Source organism: Lynx canadensis, chromosome B3, assembly GCF_007474595.2.
Source record: "Lynx canadensis isolate LIC74 chromosome B3, mLynCan4.pri.v2, whole genome shotgun sequence".
In the NCBI taxonomy this organism is placed as follows: domain Eukaryota; kingdom Metazoa; phylum Chordata; class Mammalia; order Carnivora; family Felidae; genus Lynx; species Lynx canadensis.
This window is the reverse complement of record NC_044308.2, coordinates 34023306-34046525: the sequence shown is the minus strand read 5'-3', so window position 1 is coordinate 34046525 and position 23220 is coordinate 34023306. Positions and strand designations below refer to the sequence as shown.

At 42.3% G+C, this 23220-nt stretch overlaps 1 protein-coding gene and 1 non-coding gene across 2 annotated transcripts in view; one reads left to right on the top strand and one right to left on the bottom strand.

The window, feature by feature from the left end:
• Positions 1 to 23220, top strand: part of THSD4 (thrombospondin type 1 domain containing 4) — a 564456-nt gene that overhangs the window by 371458 nt on the left and 169778 nt on the right. The window lies entirely within an intron of this gene.
• TRNAQ-UUG lies at positions 6487 to 6571 on the bottom strand. The gene has a single exon. It is a non-coding gene; the product is annotated as a tRNA-Gln (tRNA).

Here is a 23220-nt window from a genome sequence, read left to right as displayed (position 1 = left end):
TAACATACTTGTTCATCCCCCCTCTAGAAGGATATACAGCAAAGGAGAGGAAAGGGGGTGGCTGGGGGTGGAGGCAGGTGAGAGACTTCCACTGCCCTGTACACCTGTGTACCTTTCAAACTGTGTACGATAGACCTGTCTTAGCCAGTAAACAATAATAACAAAATATACGCTATAATAAAAAAAAATACTTCGTACTGCATATAACACATGATGTAATAGGTAACACCACCGGCGAAGCTCATAGCACACAGTGCATGTAAATTAATAGCCATAGCACTAGAGTGCCATGTGGCAAAGTGATTCCTTAAGGGCTAGAATGATATATTCTTTGGGTGGTTCATTCATTCATTTAACCTTAGAACCTCTGTGTTTTTTTTATTTTTACAATGAGAATAATAATAGTAGCTCCTTTAAGGGGTGGTTGGAAGGGCTAAATGTGATAGGATGTGCAGAGCTCCTACTTACAGTGTTGGGCACATAGTCAACAGCACTGATTGGCTGTCACTACAGTTACTGTCCAGGTGCTGCCAGGATGTGCCACCTGGATGCCGAGGAAAGAAGGAAAAGATAAGGTCTTTGATGAGCTTACACTTTTAAAAGGGCCCAGAGTGCAAACAGTTAATGATCATGCAATATGAAATTCTGTTTAATTGCAAGAGCAGAGGCAAAGGGGTAAAGAAGCAATGCAACCTGCCTAACAAAGGGAAGAGAAACTCTGCAATGTCGTGTTTGTACTGAGGCTTGGAGGGCTGTGTCTTGGGGGGCCTTCAAGACAATCCCCAAGTTCAGTGATTAACGGCAATTCAGCGACTCAGCGTGTGGTTGCACTTACAGCTATGATCCACTCTAGGGTGGGGATAAAGAAAAAACTCTATGGGTAAAGTCTGGAGGAAACCAGGCAACATTCCAAGGGTCCTATCCCCGTGGAGTCGCACAGGACACACTTGATTCCCCTCGCAGTGAGTTGTGACAATACATGTGAAATATTGTCAGTTAGGTATGCTTATTAGAGACCCAGCACTTAGGGTTTTTGGGGGGACTGGCCACATAAGCACCCTTTGCCTGCCGTGTACCAACAGTCCAGATTGCTAGATACGGTGTTCAGCATAAACCCTTATTATTAGTACAGTATATGCACAGTTAGCCACTTTTACCAGCTCTGGGAGTGGTGGGAACCCTCCCCAAATCCATTTCCAAACATCAGTCAGTGACCAACCTCATAAGCAGATCTTTTTAAAGGAGAGCACTCAGGTCTGCTATGTTAACTCTTTTCTGCACAGATGAGTAGGCATTTTTTTTTTTTTTTTGAGAGATAGAGAGAGACAGAGTGTGAGCTGGGGACGGGCAGAGAGACTGGGAGACACAGAATCCGAAGCAGGATCCAGGCTCTGACCTGTCAGCACAGGGTCAGATGCAGGGCTTGAACCCACAGACACAAGATCATGACCTGAGCCAAAGTCAGATGCTCAACAGACTGAGCCACCCAGGCGCCCCATGAGTAGGCATTTTAAGTGGAAAAAGAGGGAGGGAGGACATTCCAGGAAGAAGGAAAGCATCTACAGAGCCCCAGAAATAAGAAAGAGCATGACGTATTCTGGAAACAAAACTTTGTTCAGATTACAGAAGCATACACTGTGAGGGAATGTGGTGGGAGAAGGTTTATCAGTTACCTGGATCCCTAGGGTTGGAGTTTCCTGTGTGCTTTTGAAAGTTCCAGAAATGACATATCTGCAGTCTTTGTTGTGTTTTTGTTTTTGTTTTTGTTTTGAGAGAGAGAGAGAGAGAGCAGGAGCGAGAAAGGGGCAGAGAGAAAAGGAGAGAAAGAATCGTAAGCAGGATCTGCACCCAGTGCAGAGCCCTATACAGGACTTGATCTCATGACCATGAGATCATGACCTGAGTGGAAATCAAGGGTCAGACACTTAACCAGCCACCCAGGCACCCCTACGTATCTACAGTCTTAATGAGAATCGTACCTTTAACGACATGTCATTTAGATTACACTGTGGGACATTTTCATGTTCATGGATTATTGAAATTACTTTTTAAGGATTAAAATAATTTAAATAATGAATGTAGAGTTGCTTTGTTTGTTTCAATTTTAGAGAGAGAGAGCATGTGAGTGGGAGAGAGGGTCAGAGGAAGAGAGAGGGAGACAATCCCAAGCAGCCTCCATGCTGTCAGCGCAGAGCCCAGCGCAGGGCTCAATCTTACAAACTGTGAGATCGTGACCTGAGCTGAGACTCAGAATCAGACACTCAACCTACTGAGCCACCCAGGCAGCCCTGTAGAGTTGCTTTGTAAGCAGTGATAGCCTTTATAAAAAGCTAGCCATTATTATTAGTCCCTGGAGGGTTATTTGTGGCAAATAGAAATGAAGTATCAGTGTAATGCCCATAATTACTGATTCTTTGTGCACAGTTCTCAGTGGCTCAACCTTTCTCCAGCTTTCTGATACCTAAAATGAAAAGCCAACCGTGTGGAACTAACTTGGCAATGAAACACCTGAGTTTGAGCCTTGGGTCTACCATGTCCAGCCGTATGACTTTCAACATTTTGAATTTTCTTTTTAAATTAGGAAAACTAGGGGCGCCTGGGTGGCGCAGTCGGTTAAGCGTCCGACTTCAGCCAGGTCACGATCTCGCGGTCCGTGAGTTCGAGCCCCGCGTCAGGCTCTGGGCTGATGGCTCAGAGCCTGGAGCCTGTTTCCGATTCTGTGTCTCCCTCTCTCTCTGCCCCTCCCCCGTTCATGCTCTGTCTCTCTCTGTCCCAAAAATAAATAAAAAACGTTGAAAAAAAAATTTTTTAATTAGGAAAACTATTATTATAAAAACAAATTCAAGAAATGCGAAGCATAAGTTAAACGTTCCTCTTTACCCTCACTCCCTTCCCAATCCTTCCTTCCTCCCCAGATGAAACCATTGTTAACAGTTTGGCATTTGTTCTTCCGGACCCATTCCTACACATTTATAAGCATAAGGGTGTGTATTATGTGTGTCTGTGAGTGTTCATATATGCCTACATATGTATGTGTGAATGTGCCTACAACTTGCAAATAATGGCAATTCTGCTGCTGCTTTTCTGATACCTGGTACCTCTTATCTCTACTTCTTGTCTTCATTCAATGGCTAGGCCTTCCAGTATACAGTGTTAAATCAGAGCAATGAAAGTGAACATTCTCGTCTTTCACACTTAAATGGGAAAGCTAATATTTCATCACTAAGTGTGAGGCCTGCCAGATGTCGTAGGTGGATTAGTTTTATCCAGTGACAGCTTCCCTTCTAAGTTTTTATCAGGAATGTTGTTGAGTTTGGTTAAACGTTGTTTACCTTCATGAAGTGCTGATGTGGTATTCTCCTTTAATCTACTTAAAAAGTGAACTATATTAATACATTTCTTAATGTTGGATTCTCTTTACATTCTTGGAACTATCTATCTTAATCGTGGTGATTTATTCATTAAATTCACTAGTGGATTTGATTTGTGAATATTTTATTTTGAATTTTGGGCTTTTTTTTTTTTTTAATGAGTGCTCTTGTTCATGGCTCTCTTTTATTGTGCTAGACAAGGATTTTGCTAGTTTTGTGAAAGAAATTCAAAAGTTTCTTGTCTTTTAGCATGCTTTGAAACAGTTTGAAAAGCAGAAGAATCAGCGTCTTCTTGAAGGTTTGTTGAACTCCATCATAAGGCCAGCCCTTGTGGGGAGAGGTGGTCTTTGAGTACCTATTTTAGTCTCCTTTTTATTTCTAAAAAAAGTGTAATATTTAATATATATAGAAAAATACATGTAACATACAAGTGAGTTATGAAGCAAAATAATAAAACAAATACCTCTGAGCCTACCACCCAACTAAGGAAATAAAACATTCTCAATGCTAGTGCCCCAGTCCATTCTCTTCTTTCCTCTCAGAGAAAATATGGTTGTCATTTTCTTGCCTTGAATATATATATTGTGTGTGTGTGTATATATATATATATATTTAATTTTATAATATATATGCAATATTTATATATATGTAATTTTATCATACATATGTGTATCTCTAATGAATATATTGTTTGACTTTGTTTGGTTTTGAGTTATATAAACATAGTATCTTGTTTTCCTTTATTCAACACAAGGATTATAGTTCATTCATTTTCACTGCTACGTAGTATTCTCTATGATAAACTATCTTTTCTTCTGTTGATAGATATTTGGGTTCTTTCTTGGTTGGTTTGTTTTCTGTTATAAATGATGCTGCTATGAGCAATTCAAAACATCTGTTCACAACAAACTGAGGGTTGATGGGGGGTGGGTGATGGATATTGAGGAGGGCACCTTTTGGGGTGAGCACTGGGTGTTGTATGGAAACCAATTTGACAATAAATTTCATATATTGAAAAAGAAAAAACATCTGTTCACATATATGTGCAAGGATTCCTTTAGGGTGTATACTTTGGAGTTGAATTAGTTGGTCAGACAGTATGTGTTTAATTCCACAAGATAATATCAAATTGATTTATAACGTGGTTGTATAAGGTTTCACTTCTGCTAGCCCTGTTTAAGTGTTCTCAGTTATCTACCTCCTTGTCAATATTTGGCATCATCAGACAGATTAATTTTTGTTGGTACATTAGATATAACATGTTATTAGTGTATGTTGGTTGACATTTCTCTGATGAACAACTATTGCTGTAGTGTGATATTTACATGGATACAAACTATTCATGTTTCTTCTCCTGTGAGTTGCCTGTTCATGTCTGTTTCCTGATTTTAATGTGGTTCTTCTTTTTCACTACTGGTTTAGTTATTTATATATTTTGATTATGCATCCTTTGCTTTTTATTCCATGTAATGTTTTCTAGTTTGTGACTTGAATTTAAAATTTCATACTATCTATTGATAAACAGAAGTCCTCAGTTTTAGCGTGCTTGAATTTAACAGTCATTGTATATTAACACTTTCTGTGTCTTACATAAGAAATTATTGGTTCCAAGGTTATAAGGATATTATTCTATATTCTTTTATAAAATTATTAAAGTTTTGCCTTTATGTCTTTGATACACTTAGAACTGAATTTTTTCCATAGGAATAATGTGTGAATAATGTGAATATTGGGGGTAATTTTATTTCTTCCTCATACTGGTAATCAATTGTTGTAGAGCCCTTTATTGAAATCTCTCTACTTATACTTTGGGAGCGTGTTAGCTATTTTTAGACGTTTGCTCTTCTTTGTGAAATTTGAACTTACCAATTTCCCTTGAAAAATCCTTTAGAAATTTTTATCAGAAATGTATTGAATATATAAATCAATTTGAAATCACTAACATTCCAATGTTGAGCCATTTTATCCATGGGCATACTATAAGCTTTACATTAGTTTAGATTTTCTTTAAAGTTTTTCAATAAAATTTTACAATTTTCTACATAAAGGTCTTGTACATCTTTAATTTTAGATGTATTCCTAGCTATCTTGTTATCATTTGGTATTGTAAGTTTTGTTTATATTTTTAAATTAATTTTTTTGTTTTGCTAATGCTTAGAATCACAATTGGTATTATACCCAAGCAACTTGCTAAACTCATTTATTAATATAAATCAGTTGCCTATGGGAACTTTTATAATTTCTAAGTACATAATTATATATCATCTGTGAATAATGACCATTTTGAGTTTTTCTTTTTTCCAATTCTTATACCTTTTTTAATTTTTAAATTTTGTTTTAATATTTATTTATTTTGAGAGTACCTCTCTCAAAGCAGGGGAAGGGCAGAGAGAGAAACAGAGAGAGAAAGAGAATCTCAAACAGGCTCCATGCTGTCAGCACAGAGCCTGATGCAGGGCTCAAACTCACAAACCATGAAATCATGACCTGAGCCAAGATCAAGAGTCAGAAGCTAAACCAACTGAACCACGCAGACACCCAATGCCTTTTTTTTTTTTAATGCTTTTTTTTCAAAGAGAGACAGAGTGTGAGCAGGGGAGGGGCAGAGGGAGAGGGAGACACAGAATCTGAAGCAGGCTCTAGGCTCTGAGCTGTCAGCATAGAGCCTGACACAGGGCTCAAACCCAGGAAGGGTGGGATCATGACCTGCCCTGAAGTCAGATACTTAACCAACTGAGCCACCCAGGCACCCCACCTATGGTCTTTTTTTTTTTTTAATTTCTTATTTCTCTGGTGGGGACCTCCAGTAAAATGTTTAATAGAGGCAATGCTATTTTGTTATTGATTTAAAGGGAATTCTTTTAATACTTTGCCATTAAAAATGAAGCTAGCTAAAAAAAATAAAGTTAGCTGCAAGTGTTTGGATGTGTACTTTATCATGTTGACAAATCCTCTTCTATTCATGGTCTGCCAAGAGATTTATTTCTTAATCATAATCAGGTATTGAGTTTTTTTTAACATTTATTTTTGAGAGACAGAGCACGAGAGGGGGAAGGGCAGAGAGAGGGAGATACAGAATCTAAAGCAGGCTCCAGGTTCTGAGCTGTCAGCACAGAGCCTGATGTGGGGCTCGAACCCACAAACCATGAGATCATGACCTGAGCCAAAGTCAGACACTCAACCAACTGAGCCACCCAGGCACCCCCAGGTATTGAGTTTTATATAATGCATGGTCTCTCTCTGTTGAGAGGAACATATGGCTTTCCTTCTATACTCTGTCAGTATGATAAATTTCACAGATTATATAATGTTAAACCATCCTTGCATTCCAGAGATGGATCAACTTGGTTATGATATATTTCTATTTTTTTTAATGTTTATTTATTTGTTTTTAAGAGAGAGAGCGTGCAAGCAGGGGAGGGGCAGAGAGAGAAAGAGAGACAGAGAATCCCAAATAGGCTCTATGCTGCCCATGCAGAGCTTGATGTGGGGCTTGAACTCATGAACCGTGAGATCATGACCTGAGCCAAAATAAAAAGTCAGACTCTTAACCAACTGAGCCACCCAGACATCCCAATGTATTTCTATTTTTATTAAATGAATTCTACATGTGACTGTTTTGTTTAGAGGACTTTTTAAAAATCAATATTCAAGAGTAGCCTGTCTTATTATTATTTGGCTTTAAGTAGTTTTAAACATTGTCATTATGATATTTTCTCTGGCCCATGCTTTATTTAGTTATATTTTCAGATGTATGGCCCAAGTTCATTTCTAATCTGGTCACATCACAATTAGAGAATATGGTATCTGTGAGATTGACTTTTAGAAATTTGTCCCAACTTATGCTGTTGCCTAGTATATGGACAGTCTTTGTCAACATTCCAAGTGAGCAGAACAGAAAAATGTTCATTCCGGATAACTGGGTACAGGGACTTTTATCTGTTGAATCAAGGTTGTGGATGGAGCTGTTCAAGTCTGTTGTATCTTTACCTAACATTTGCCTGCTTCATCTGTCAGTAGTTGAGACAGACATGTTGAATCTCCCACCAGCTGCTCTCTTGGCCTCTGGAGGAGATGGGGTGGGACCCACCTTACTGTTCTGTAGGCAGTCCTGTCCTTGACATTAATGACCATTCTGACTTGATAGCACCTCCTCCTGCTCATTGTACCTGTGGTTTCTGAGTTTAGAATTCTTCTAACTCTGCAGTAGTGTGTTTTGGTGATTTCTTCTGCTGTGGTCTCTTGCCAGCATAAACTTTCTAATATCCAAAAATTCCTCAAAAAATTAACCTTCTGATTGTATGCTTTCTTGTTTTATAGTTGCTGTTACAACACATGAATCTTTTCTGCCATTTGAATGGCATTTTGGAAAGGAAAGAGAAAAACAAATGCCTCTGCTCAGCCTGTCATCTTTACCCTTTGTGAGATACATTTTTATCTTCTTTTCTTCCTTTTTTCTCCCAACATATGTCTATTGGGAAAATAATCTTTCTAGACTTCTATATCCTCATCTGTAAAATGGGAATGGCAATAATACTTATCTCGATGGCATATAAGGAATATTAATAAGATCATGTCAATGCGAGTGCTTTGTAGAACTGTAAAGATTTATACCAATACAGAGGGTGACCTTAGCACCTTCCTTTAACTTTCCTTTCCTCTTGTGTAGCTAATATCATTAAGCAGCTCAGCTACATTAGAGAAGAGTGATTAATTGTGGCTGGCATACGATGAGAGGTTCAAACAAATTTTATTTGATGCTTTTTGAGAAAATTTGCTTGCTAGAAATTATTGCCTTAATAGAAAGTCACAAAATAAATGGAAAAATCTATTTAGACTCAAAACTAATGCTATAGTGGGTGTCTTTTTTTCTTCCCTCTTTTCTTGTACTGTGTTGTTGGCATGCATACTCAATTAGGCATTTCTCCTTTAAAAACATTTTTTTACTTAAAAAAAAACCATATTTCCTGATTCAGCATATTCATAAATTTATTTACTTTAGCTTAGAAAGTTCATATGAACTGACAGAAAGAATGCTAAAATTTCAACCCAGGCATATTTAAGGTACAGAATGAGTAACTGATGTAAGAGACCAAGTGCTTTATATTAGAATGTACTCAAATCTGCCTATCTACAATTGTTATTTTTTTATTTCCACTCTGCACCAAGGCAAAGTAAGTAACTCAGAATTAAATTCGGCAACTGTATACTGAGTGCTGTTTTGTGTATAAGGTTTGTGCTAAGTGCTGTGGTATTCATAAGGAGGCGAGACCCCACCCCCCAAATCTGTCCTCTAAAGGTGGGTACCAACAAGTATGTTAAAGCTGAGGTACAAATCCTTCTAATAAACGTATCATGCCCTATCGTGAGGATTAAGAACAGCCATATTTAAGACAGGATTGAAAAATGTTTAGGAGTTCCCTAGAAAGATAGCAGATGAAGTCATCTCAAGTCTCAGAAACAGTATGAATAAAGAAAGGTGTTTCAGTTGGGAAAGATAAGGCCATATTTAGGTCATGGTAAATACTGGTGGTTTTGTTTTTTTGTTTTTTTGGCTAGAACATCAAGTGCGTGTAGCGGAAAATAATGCAGCTTGAGGATATATTGTGCACAGTACAGTTTCAGCCGCAGAAAAAGGCTTTCTTTGTAGCCAGTATATCAATTTTTATAAATGTGCCATGGAAGCTTGTAAAGATATACTTACATTTTTATTATAGATGTCTATAATCTGTGTGCATTCTTCCATGTAATTGTTTCATTCCTTCCTTCTGTGTGGGTATGTTCTTATATTTCTTAGGTTCTATTAGGAGTCACTAACACTAAATGATTTATTAAATATGTTTCAACTTTAAAATTCTCTGGATCTAGGAGTGACCATGAAAAGATAAGTGCGTATCGCAAACCCCTGCCTGAACGGGGTTCACGTCTTTGGCAGAGTGTGAGAAGACCCCCGGGCTTTGAGGCACACAAGCCTGAGCTTGAATCTCCAGTCCTGCCTATTCTCAAGTGGGCAGGCTGTGGGACTTACTTCCCTAAGCATCATTGTGTCATCTTTAAAATGGTGAGGACTATGTGAACATCATACAGTTTTAGCGAAGATCGAGGAGGTAATTTCCAGAAAGCGTTCTGGGCACAGGGGATGCTCAGTGCCCGGCAGCTGTCCTTGTAAAAACATCCGATCTCTAAAGCCTAGTGGAGGAGGGTTCTTCGGTCAGGCCAGAGGAATTGCGGAAAGCCACGAGGAGGTAGTCCTCACAGGCAAGCAGAATATAAAGTGAAAGGGGGAATGAGAGGGAACGAATATGGAGCTGGGGAGAGCGTGAAAACAGACAGAGTAGCAGGAGGTTTAGAGTCAGGGTTCCAAAACGTGGCCCCAATGCTTTAACCAAATCTTAAGGAGTCAGGGGCTCTGAGTGGAAGAGAAAGGAGAAGAAAAGATCTAGGATGCTTTAAAATGGGAAGATGGGGATGGGCGGTGGCAAAAGGAGAGAGAGCAAACGCAGAATACCTAAGGCCGGAACAGGTTGGCCACACCTTCCCAGCTGGTGAAGGAGGGCTAGGAGGTCCCTGTGGTTTTCTCAGCAGAAGGGTGGATCTGGAGCTCAAAAAAAAAAAAAAAAAAAACAAAACAAAAAAAAAAACCCACAAAAAAAAAACACGCTTTTTTCCCGAGAGCCAGAAAGTGGTGTTAAATACCAAATTCCAGTCTCTTGAATCATTATTTGGGAAGGAACCTTAGAGATAATGTAGTCCAACCCACTAATTTCACATAGGAGGAAAATGAATCTTTTAGAGGTTATGCGGCTGGCTCAAGACCGCACAGTTGCTCAACCCAGAACTGGAGGGCAAATGGTCTAGAAGCAACATAAGCACGATGGGCCTAGTTGTAGCATCTGAGAGCCTGGGCGAGTGAAAGCTTGGGGGTAACTTGAAAGAGCGGTTGTGGCTTTCAGCAGTTAAACCAGACATGTTAAATGTGTTCAAAGCTATTTGTAAGAGACCTCAGCTGTATACGGTTTGTTCCCCAAGTATGCTGACCCCATAGGGATGGTTGGATTTGTACCCCAACCATCTGAGTCTGTTGGAAGGTTGGTGGGGAGTTAGGGGAAAGGGGAGGATCCCAGGCGTCTACTGCATTCATCGACACTCTATTTACAGAGAGCCTGCCATATAAATATATTATATTTACATATATATATATATATATAAAATAAAAAATAAATATAAAATAAAAAACCACTGTTCTAAGTGGTTGGCATGGATCAGTGAGCAAGCCAATCAGACGAAGATCCTGACCTCACGTTCTAGCATTCTTGCCCCTGGAATTGTAGCAGTAAAGCAGTGACTGGATGTGGTGCTGTGTCCATTTCATCACACCTCCCCCGACCCCATTTCAATCCCACCCCTTCCAGGATGCCCTTGCACACTATCTGGTCCCAGAGCCCCACCTGCTTTGGCACATTCTGTAACATTAAGCCTCGGATCTGGTTTGATCTCAGTTGCTCTCTTCCGAGTTTCCCCCATGAACATCTGGTCTCCCAGTAAGCCAAGGCTGGGAAACCATTCCTGCGTCCTGCTTCGTCCTGTGGAGCACAGCACTGAACACCAGGTACACGTATGTGGCACACATTCATTGAGCCTTCATGTCAGACTGGAGTAGAAAAGCTGTGTCGTGACTGATGAGGGCACCCTTCAGAGACAGGAGGTGCAGCAGAGTCTTGCCGGGGGCCCCACTAGCAAAACCACTCCAGGAATCTTCCCCCGGAGCCTCAGGTAGTGAAGACCCAGCGAGTACCCCGGAGGCGGCTCCTTTGGAACCATATTTTCTAAAAGCTCTGGAAAACCCATTCAAAGGGAATTGAAATCCCAAATGCCACTGAAAACATCTAAGAACTATGAGTAAGCACTTGGGATTGTTGGATGAAGGGAGCCTTCTAATCATGAAGCATTTTGATGATTAACAGAATTCTAAGCCAAGGCTTAAAGCCGGATACACACCATAATGGTTAAGCCAAATAACGCTTAATTATTTTGGCTTTCATTCCTGAGAAAGAAAGCACACTGAAGTAGAAAGACAGTACATTTTTTTTTAAGTCCACACATTTTTATTGGGTTAACATAAGTACTTACGTGGCCTCTGATTTCCATGTTTTATAGTGTATCTGTCAGTAACCTAGCTAGAGATGGCTTTGTCCAGCCTCAAAAAGAGTATCCTTGCTATCCAGCGTTCCTTCTTCCTAGTTAATGCTCCCGTCTCCTTTAAATGTATCCTGTTGGTGCCTAAACTCTTCATCCTATGTGACAAATGTGTACTGAAGCCATGCGCCAGTCCCCGGAGGTGTAGTCTGACTTGCACGTCTAGTCGGCAGGTAAAAATGACAGATGTCCATTATATGTACATCACAGATGTGCCCACATCATATGACCCAGATCACACAGTCCTAAGAGCAGAACCATGACTTGGACCCCTTCTGTCTGATTCCAAAGCCCATACGAGACTAGGTTGCTCGCACACGCCAGTGAAAATAATCTACCCCCATGCATCCCACTGCTCAATTATAGGATGCAGACAATTAGAACCTAGCAAAGTATATAATAAGGCGCTAATTACATGGAGTACAGAAAGCCCATCAGTTGAAATGACTTAGAGAAGTAAGAGACATTAACAGGCCAGAACTTCACAAGAACAGAGAGCTGGAGCTGAGCCCTGAAGGATTCGTTGGAAGTGACGGGAGAGACCTTCTGTCTCTGGTGTCTGCTCCAGGGTCTCTACTGTAACTTTAATTGCAAACCAACGTTGAATTTGAGGACAGAATAGGCAGATTTTCCTGGGCCTTAAAGGAACCTCTGAGACCACAGGACATAAATTATAGAGAATGGTAACAAGAAGAAAAACATTACCCTGTAATTTATTGACAAGGGAAGAAAAGCAAAGGAGTCATTAAGGTTTAGATACTCTAAGCCGGCCTCTGAGGTGCTCAGGACACAAGCGTCATGATGACAGACGGAAGTAACTCTGTGGCCACACAAAGAACTCCGTTCTGTGCTTTCCCAGGGGGTCCTAGAATTAAAACAGACCAAAGACATGAATAGGCTACTCAAGTGCCTCTGGCCCAGTGCCCCTCGATGTTGGTTATGGGAAATCTGAGGTCCAGGGAGAGGAATAGCTCGATAAAGCCACAGCTAGTACTTAAAAGTCACAGGGAAACCATCTCATTTAGTTTTCTGTTAGAATTTTCTTTGCTGAAATTCAATAGTGAGTTTAAGGACCCTTCAGGCATTGTCATTCTATAACAGTGCATGGTTTGAATGTTGTGTGTGTTTTCTCTTTATGGGATTTAGTCAAATAAAAACACACACTGGTTTTGAAATAGCTCTGAGTAATGATGCCCACTTTCTAAATGTTGAGAGGTTTGTCATCAGAGATGTCTGTGTATTTCTTTAATTCAGGATCGGTCAACAGATTGCCACAGCAGTACTTACTGAGCATCTACTTTGTGTTCGGGTGTTAGAGACTCTCAATTTAATCCCAGCAGAGCCCTCTGTGGTAGGAATTATTTTCCCATTTTTGGATGAGACAGCTGGGCTAGACAGGTCAGCAACATGCTGAACATAACTTGTAAAGGCTGCAACAGGGATTTCTCTTTGTTCCCCAGCCACACTGGCTGAGACCATCCTGCCCTGAGTTTCTGTAATACAGACCTGATCTCTCAGACCATTTTGCCACATAATTCCTTCCTACCCTGCAGCCAAAGCTTGTTGGTTATAACAGACTCGCTATGCCTCCAGAAGGCCTCACTGTTTCCTCTTTTGGTTTATAAATTGTCCTCTTTCCTAGAAGGCCCCCCTTCGTCCTTGCCCCCTCTGTCCCCATGCCCTTCACACCTCTTTGGTCATGACATGGAGAGATGTGATGGCTGCTCCAGACACTGACTCTTCTCTCCTCCAAGACCCCTCCGTCTTCCAAGCCTGAGGGCTTGAACAAAACAGGCTGGAATTCTCGGAAAAATTCCACTTCAGCAGGGAGCACTGTGATTTGTTTTCTCCCTAAAAACTTAAGCGTATGTAGGTGTGGCATATTTTATGTCAAGGAATCTGAGAACCAGAGGGGATCAATGGACCACCCCTGTCTTGTGAGGGATTAGAAATCTGTGGGCAAATAGTTATTGCCTCAGGCTCACACAGCAATGCCAAAAGTGGGTTCTATCAAGTGGACCTCCCCCAGAGCAGTAAGTGGGTGGCCGTGGCATTGAGTGTGCAGGACTGCCCTTGGCTATATTAGAGGTCCTTATAAGAGGCAGCACGTGACAATTGTCATTGAGTCTGCTTCATCTCACTAGATCGCATCACGTCCCCGTCTTGGTTTGGTTCCCCTAGGTACAGACCCTGAGCCAAGCAAATGCACCCTGAGTGCAAATGATTTGTTTGGCAGATGGACTCAGGAAACCCCAGTAGTGGGGAGAGGAGGCACCCAGGACAGTTGTGTTATGGAGCCAGTGACTACTGTGTGCACCTGGGATTCCATCCTGGGAGGGACCCCTGGGAGTCAGGGTAGCACATAACTCAGAATTATCCAACAGAGGATCAAGGAAGCTGGCTCATTGGCCCTCCTTTTCATCATTAGTTGAGGGCTGCTTCAGCAGCTCTTGCAGATCATTCCAGATCATTCCCAGTGAGAACAAAGCAACTGGGCATCACAGCACAGCGCCTTCAGAGCAGCAAACTGAGTGTGGAAATAATGAAGAAGGGCACAGGCAGACTCAGCAACAGTCCCCAAGAAGATTCTCTGTCAGCAGTCAGAACCAGGAAAGCCGGGACACAGGGCGTGTGTGTGTGTGTGTGTGTGTTGGAATTACACACACTGATTTTGATGGCCCATCCTGCTTGCTTCTCAGTCTTGGCAATTTGGAAGCTCAGACCAGTTTATAACCTCCCTCCAGCTATTGGACAAGACCTTACAGGAATGCAATCTTTGTACCAACCTTACCTTTTTATTTCCCTTCTCTTATCTATTTTCCTTCTGCCTCAGCTTTTTTTGGTATATTTATTCTTATCCTATTTGTGCATGCCTTTAAAAGCTCCCCCTCCTGGGACGCCTGGGTGGCTCAGTCAGTTGAGCGTCCGACTTCAGCTCAGGTCATGATCTCACGGCTCGTGGATTCGAGCCCCGCGTTGGGCTCTGTGCTGACAGCTCAGAGCCTGGAGCCTGCCTCCGATTCTGGGTCTCCTTGTCTCTCTCTCTCTGCCCTCTCCCGCTCATGCTGTCTCTCTCTGTCTCTCAAAAATAAACATTAAAAAAAAAAAGCTCCCCCTCCTTGAATCCCTGTACTGGTATAAGTTGGGTACAAATAAATACAAAAACAGGCTACCCAGTTAAAAAAGACAAACCTGGGACTAGTCATAAGCACCTGCCAGGCTGTTTTACCTCAATGAGATTTTTTATCAGAGCTTCATGGTCTCCATATGAAGGTCCCGACTGCATGGGAGACCACAGAATTCTTGCCCCTGTGTCAGGTTTGTCGTGAGTCACCAGAGAACTGCAAGCAAAGGAAACTACATGTGTCTTCAAAGTGGCCACAGAAAGAGGATGTTCATCCTGCCCACAATGCTAAAAAATTGCATTCCTGAATCACAAGGGTGGGTGATGTGATGAGAGGTCCCCAAAGGCCACATTGGAGCCCATGGTTCCAAGTTTTGCTGAGTCAGGATATGGGACCCTATTCATACCATGGAAAATAGAAAAATAAATGAAGGCAAATACAGCAGAAGCAGCCTCCAGAACTTTTAATAGCTATTATTTGTACCTCTTTTTTAGGCTAATATTTAAAATATTTCCTCCTATGTATTTCTATTGATTAATATTTTTACTGCTTGTCCATACAGTACATAACAACTTTTCTTTGATGAGCATGTACTTTAAATAGGGAGAAAATAAAAAAAAAACATTTCCTTTCATCTGAATATTCTTTAATCATGACATTTCCCCCAAATGTCTTGTTCTCTAAAAATAGACGTTTTGCTAGAAGCATCCAAGGTAAAATGTGGCCTGCCACTCAGAAATCTAAGATTTTGGTTGTTTTCTTTACTGGTCAGAAGCCCTGAAGAAATGAAGATTCTGTCCTCTGATATTCATGGTTGTGAGTGAGACCCACACTGAGTATTTCTTTGCCATTTGGTTTCCTGTTTCAAGGAAAATGTTAAGCCAGATGTCACAGTGAAAACAAAGGAAGGAGGGAGGGAAGGAGGGAAGGAAGGAAGGAGGGAAGGAAGGAAGGAAGGAAGGAAGGAAGGAAGGAAGGAAGGAAAGGGAGGGAGGGAAGGAAGGAAGGAAGGGAAGGAAGGAAGGAAGGAAGGAAGGAAGGAAGGAAGGAAGGAAGGAAGGGAAGGAAGGAGGGAAGGAAGGAAGGAAGGGAAGGAAGGAAGGAAGGAAGGGAAGGAAGGGAGGGAGGGAGGGAAGGAAGGAAGGGAAGGAAGGAAGGAAGGAAGGAAGGAAGGAAGGGGGAAAGGAAGGAATTCTAGGCTCTAGTGTGTTACAATAATCAGTAGTGTTAACTGAGCATCTCTCAAAGTTATTTATTTATGACTCTTTCATTCTAAAAGAGAATGTAAAATAACCTTTAAATGTTTAGTGGATGTAATATACAAACAAGATAACAAGAAAGGGAAGAAAATGGAGCAAAGGGAAAACTTGGGATGGGAGAAATAAGAGGGATAAGGCTGGCATCTAAAATCCCTGCCATTAAGTCCTACTGAGGGGAGGTCAGAAATTTCACCCTAGTCTTCAAAGCAGCCAAAGCAAAGAAGGAAACACAATCAAATATGTGACTCATAGGTTTAAAAAAGAAAGGTGATTCATTTGGGATGGGATATTGAAGGATGTATTTGCAAAGAATATATACAAAGAGGCTGACAGATATTAGCCCTTGAATTCAGAAAGTCCTTGAACGCCACTGTTCATTCAGACAAACAATAATACTCAGGCCAAAAAGGTTAAGGGGATTAAGCACAAACTTTCAGTTGCAAAATAAATAAGTTGTGGGGATAAAGAGTACAGTATAGGAAATACAGTCAACACTACAATAAGTTTTTAAAAAATTTTTTAACTTTTAAGTTTATTTATTTATTTTTGAGAGAGACAGAGACAGCATGAGTGGGGAAGGGGGAGAGAGAGAACCCCAAGAAGGCTCTGCACTTACAGCACAGAGCCCGACGCAGGGCTCGAACTCATGAACCGTGAGATCCTGACCTGAGCCAAAGTCAGATGCTCAACCGACTGAGCCACCCAAGCACCCCAGGTTACTGTTATTTTTAGTGATGATAATAATAATAGCTAACCCCAGCTGAGTACTTATATGCCAAGCACTCCCCTCCCCAATGCAACCATAGCACAAGAACTCCGTGCGTTCGGTACAACTGCTTATATTTGTAGTAGAATCGAGGGCTTACAAAAGACCTTCCGATTTGCCTTCTTACTCAACTACTCATAACTCGGTGAGATATTGGTCAGAAAGACATTATTTTTCCTCGAGGACAGCAAGGTCCTATAGCTAATAATCGATGGGCCTGGAATGTAAATTCAGATTTTTCAGATACACCTTTTCTGTTACTCCCTGATCTGGGGTCAGAGCCATGATGATGGAAATATGGATATGTGGCTCTAGGATCTCAGGCTGAATTCACGTGAGGTATATACTCCAAAGCCCACTGTTGACTAGCTGTGTGGTGTTGGGCACGTCTCCTTTTTCTTTTTCTCAGAGCTGCAGTGTCTTCAGCTGGAAAATAAGGAGGTTGATGACTTCTCTGGGAAGATTCATTCCAGCTGCGACAGCCTGTTCATCTCTGGGTTTCCGTGGCTCCAGGCGGTTTCCCAGACTACACCCCAGAGTGTTCCTAGTCATTTTCACATTAGCAGTTGCTCTGCGGTAGCCTGGCTGCACCTCTGTGGGCCATTGAACCTTCGCCATTGTCCCAGCCTGCTTGGGGCCTGGGCTTGCGGGTTGCGCCTTCAGGCTGAAGGAAGACGGAACTCTTTTTGAGCTCCCCGTGTTCTATAGGCTATTTCCACAATATTAGCAGTGTTTTCATGTTACTGATTGATACTTCATCAGATTCAAAGCGGAAAGTGATCCTGACCTGGCCAAGAACTCAACTTTCCCCACCCCCCTTCCTTCTTAAGCCTCTTCTGAGCCAAAAGATCCCATGTACACGTCTTGGATTCTTCCAAGTTAGCCATGTCTCCGTGGAGGGCTTCCCTGGGGGGTAGAGTGTTGTGTGTTAGCTTCCTGTGCCCAAATAAATAAACCCTGTCCTAAGCTTTAGGCTCCAGGTTTGTTTCTGGCATCCCTTTGCCTAAACGTTTCTGTATTGAATAAAACAGAAATGTTTAGCAAATCCCAAGAAATTCCTTATTTAATGGAAAAAAGAGATCCCTGAGCTTATATTTCAAAATGTGATTTCCATGTTCCCATTGCATTAAGGCAAGTTTGCCTCACCAAATCCCCAGATGTCTGGTATGCTCTCTGAAAATGCCTATATTTAGCCCCTAGAATGCATTTGAGTACCTATTGTGGACAGGATTCTCCTCTGAGCCCTGTAGGAGACAGGTCTACGAATGAGACTCAAAGCCCACCCTATAATTTAGTTGTGAAGGTTGCATCAGAATCTGTAGGAAGTCTCAGCATATTAGCCTGCGGACAAGCTTTCAGCCCTGCATGAGGATGTTTTATACTATGCAGTGCAGCACTTCTGTGTAGCTGTCTTTCCTTCCCTACGATGATGGAAGTTTCAGCTCTGCGATTGGCCACAAACAGCTTATCTCACTAGCTAACTCCACATCGAGGACCTGCCTTGGCAATTTCTCTATGAATTGTGTTTGCTTTCTTCCAGCATCTTCAAAGATTGGGTTTTTTCACTTGCTTCTTGTTTCTGCCAACCCTAAAGTGCTCTCCCTCCTAAAACGTTTGTCTTTTATTATAAAAGTAATTTGTTGTCATTGTTGAGAGAGTAGCAGAGAGATAGCAACAGAAAGAAATTGCAGAGGGAAATTTAGCAAAACAATAGAATCCCACCACAACCACTTGCTGCTGTTAATATTTTGGATTTACAAAATTATGCTTGCCTGTAAGTTATTTATCCCGAATGCTTGTTAATTATAGGGATCTCCAGTTGGAGGATAGTGACTATGTTATATAGTGAGCAATATTTCTGAATCATCAAATACTCTTCAAAACCTTGATTGCTAACAGCTGTATAATATTCGGTTGTATGGATGAAGTGAAGAGTTATTTTAAACATTTTCCTCGTGGGGCGCCTGGGTGGCTCCGTTGGTTAAGTGACTGACTCTTGATCTCGGCTCAGGTCATGAGATCTCACAGTTCGTGGGTTCGAGCCCCGTATCTGTCAGTGCAGAGCCTGCTTGGGATTCTCTGTCTCCCTCACTCTCTCTGCCCCTCCCCTGTTCATGCTCGCGCTCTCTCTCTCTCTCTCTTTCTCTCAAAAATAAATAAATAAACATTCAAACACTTTCCTTGTGCTGGACCTGTAGATGGTTTCCACCCTTTTACTTCAAACCCACCTTTAAGGTGGTAGCTATACCATGGTGGCCACTTACAGAGTATCTAGATTATCATGCCTGGCACTGGTCTAGATCTGGGGGTAAAGAAAGAAAAGACGCCAGCTTGCCCCCACCCCCCGCCCCCCCCCCCCGGGAAGGGGGTAAGGAGCACTGACGCTGGGCGTATGTCACATCTACTGATGTGATACTTACTATTAGGAACCATCCCCTCAGTATAATCTTTATTGTCTTCTAAGTGTGAAAAGTGGTCTCAGGAGGGGGGCGGAGAGAAAGCTCCCCAAGAGAAGCTGACTCTTGAGTTATTTCTTGAAGAACAAAGTGACGCGGGTGAGGGATAGAAGGTTGGGAGAGGAAGGAAGAGGTCGTTCCAGGAGAGGCAAACAGTGCCAAGAAAGGGAGCTTGGCAGGACTGCGTATGTGCCGGGACTGAGCGTGGAATGCCCCTGAGAGTGTGACAGGGGCTGCAGCTGGAAATGCCCACAGGAGACACGTCCAAAGAGGCTCTTACACAGAGAGGCCTGCACTCAGCAGACATGCACTTCAGGGAAGTTGCGGGATCCCAGGAGGGAATGCAGAGGCTGGCAGCAGTGATAATAGAAGGGAGAGGTCCTACAAGAAAGACATATGGGAAGGGACATGGATGCGATTTACTGATTTGATTTGATTTTTTAAGTTTATTTATTTGTTTTGAGAGAGAGGGGGGGAGCACATGTGAGTTGCAAAGGGGCAGAGAGAGAGAGGAGGAGAGGAAGAGAATCCCAAGCAGGTTCCACACCGTCAGTGCAGAGCCCAATGCAGGGCTCAAACTCACAAACCCCAAGATCATGACCTGAGCTGAAGTCGGATGCTTAACCGACTGAGCCACCCGGGCGCCCCCAATTTACTGATTTTAAAGCCCAGGACCCCAACAGACCTTCTTTTTTATCCCTGAGCAAAAACTAGAATGTGGTTTTTGAAAAAGTATTTGACTTAAGATCCAGTCAACCAATGAAATGTTTCTAGACCCTTCGGAACTCAGATCTCTGCTTTGTGAATTACATAGTTTTGGTTCTATTCAATGGGTCCCTTTTTCCCCGAAATACCACCTGTGAAATAAGTTAAACACCATACTGTTTTAATGTAAAAATATTTCCTCAAACCCACTGTATAAATTAATTACTCTTTCGGGAACAGGATAATCTAATTTCCCCTATACAATGTACTCCATTCACAGGCTTCACATTGCTGTAAGGGTAGGTGATGAATCAACTGTTTCTGAAGGATTATGAGCTATAATAAATGTCAATATGAGCTCTGATTGATTTCCTGCAACCTCACTCATCGTGACTTCATTGAGTAACTTAATATTAATTGTGTTGCTTCGATTGCCTTTGATTTTCACAGTATCCGTAGCACTAACCAGAGTACCTAGAGCAAGCAAGATGCCTAATAAATGTCTATTGAATAAAGGAGGATTTCCAGTCCTTCAAAAATGCTTCTTGGAGAAGTTTTAGAGAGGTCAGAGTGAACTGTGCAGTTCAGGGGGGCATGAACATATAAGAGGTGACATCACAACTCAGTCCTTGAGAAAGTAACACGGACTTGCTCTAACACACCACTTCCTCCCGGTGCCCTGGCACCTAGTACGCACTCCATGAGTGTCTGCTGCCCGACTAGCCTTGCCATCACCATGTCTGATGGTGAGCCAGTGCTCTTAGCTCAAGCCTGTGCCTTAGACAATAATGCAGCCTTTCACGTACGCAGCCTTTCTGGAGCGTCCACGGTGTACCGGCACAATAGCAAACATTCATAGTGTTTCTTAGATTCAAAAGAGCTTCCTCCTTTTGAACCTTGCAAACCACCCTGGTGGGCATTACTATCATCCTCTTTTGCAGATGGGCCAAATGAGGCTCAGAAACACGAAGCTACTCATCCGAGGTGGTGTTATCAAAGGGGAGGCTGGCTCTCTTATCTGCATCCTCATGGTACCAAAACGGGCTTCTGGATCTCCTTTCGCTAATTAAGTAAGGCGTGGTGGCTATGAGGCGGGGTGTCGGGATGTCGAAGCCCCATGCTTTTCTGCCCTGTGACCTTCCGCAGTCCCCTCTTGTCTCTGAGCCTCGGAGTGCAGTGCCCAGGTGAGGGTGATGAGCTGAGAGGGACCAGAGCAGAGGAAGAGGAGAAGCTCGACACAAGAATGTTAGGGAGAAAATCACCTGGCCAGGAGGATTGGTGCAAGGTGAGGCAGGAAAGAGGGGCTGTAAAAATGACAGCCATTCACTATTGTCCTCGAGTGTAAAGGTCAGCCGGGGGGGTTCTGCCAACCTGGGTCGCGCATGCTGACCTCGGCTGGGCTCACTCGTGCGTGTGTGGTCAGCTGGGAGGGGGCTGAGCTTAGAGAGCCTCACACTCACGTCGTGCAATTGCCTGGCTATCCACCAACGTGACAAGGGTAAATGGACCAGGCCATCATCCTCTACCAGCCTAGCCAGGCTTGTTCGTGTGACGGTGTTAGCATTCCAAGATTGTGAGTGGCTACCTGCAGGACTTTCAAGAGGTAAAGAGATAGACTCCTTCTCTTCATGGGAGGGGCTACAAAGTCACAATGCCAGGGGCGCGGACACAGGGAAGCGTGAATAAGTGCAACCACAGTGATTGCCTAACGCTGATCTAGTCAGCCCATTTCTCTAGAGACCTTAGAAGATCTTCAGATCGAGCCAGACTGATTCCATACCTGAACCGTAGCGTTGTTGTATTATGTTGTGTTATACTTTTACTAATGGGGCTTTAGTGACGCATCAGCCGTATGCAAGGAAAATTACAAAAACCTGGACTATATAGCTTGTTTTATTTATATTTATTTAATATTTCTTCCCAGTTTCTAGTTGAAGACATTGTCTATGTTAGGACATGTGGGAGAGATTCCTGTCTTCTCTGTACTGGGCACACCTTGGCTTTTCTAGAGCTGGGCTGGTTTTAAATCTTACAGATTTGTGGCTCAGGCAACTAATGAACTTTGCTCTTCAAGTTGTCTGCTACAAAGCTCAAAACTGAATATGTGATCCACTATTAACAAATGCAAAGACCTTGTGACCTATATTTTGGTGCTGATTTCACTTCCAAGTTCGTATTACTGTTCCTTTCAATGTACCTCCTCCCTACTTACTTGTAGCATCTTGTTTTATTTGATTGCATCGTGTATTTTTTGTAAGTTGAAAGTTTTGAATATAGTAGATGATAAATAAAATGAAAGAATGAGTGAGCCAGCAGAGCGCCTTCATACACCCAGAAAGGTACTAAAAATCAGGGTGGGTTTTTAAAATCTATTTTTAATAAGTTGTATTGGAAGTCCTACATGGAGTCAAAAAATTCATACCTGGAAATTACATCTTCTAGAAAGATTTTTTTTTTTTTAGAATGCCTGCAGTTACCCTTCATACCACTAGATGACGCTCCTTCATTGTCATCTCTAGGGTGGCCCTGCAGAGAACTGAGGGACATTTCTGAATGGACCACTAAGGCATAAAACTTGTCTCTTTTAGGTAAGATTGGATGTGCAGATATTTGGCAACTGCATGAAGAAGGTTGAGGGGATGGTGTCCCTGTGTGTGGGCTAGCTGCTGCCTGCAAGATGCTTCCAGTCTAGGTCAGAGGTTCCTAAAGCCCTCCTAACCTCCATTTTCAGGGTGCCTGAACAATATGTGGAAACGAAGACCGTCATAGAAAGCTTTGCATGAAGCTAAATCTATTCACTGTTAAAAGTTCTCTTTGACTAGGATACTCTGTCCTTTCTGCTTCGTTGGTGTTAAAAAGTCTCTTGGCAGGGGGGTGGGGGCACGTGGGTGGCCCATTCAGTTGAGCATCCAACTTCAGCTCAGGTCATGATCTCATGGTTCATGAGTTCAAGTCCTACGTTGGGCTCTGTGCTGACAGCTCGAAGCCTGAAGCCTGCTTCAGATTCTGTGTCTCCTTCTCACTCTTCCCCTCCCCTTCTCATTCATTCTCTATCTCTCTCTCTCTCTCTCTCTCTCTCTCAAAAATAAGCAAACATTAAAAAAAAAAAAAAAGGAATAACAATAAGAGTAGATAACAGGATGCCTGGGTGGCTCAGTTGGTTAAGCATCCAACTTTGGCTCAGGTCATGATCTCATGGTTTGTGAGTTTGAGCCCCACATTGGGACCTGCGCTGACAGTATGGAGCCTGCTTGGGATTCTCTCTCTCCCTCTCTGTCTGCCCCTCCCGCCCTCACTCTTGCACACACACCCGTGCTCTGTCTCTCAAAAGAAATAAACTTT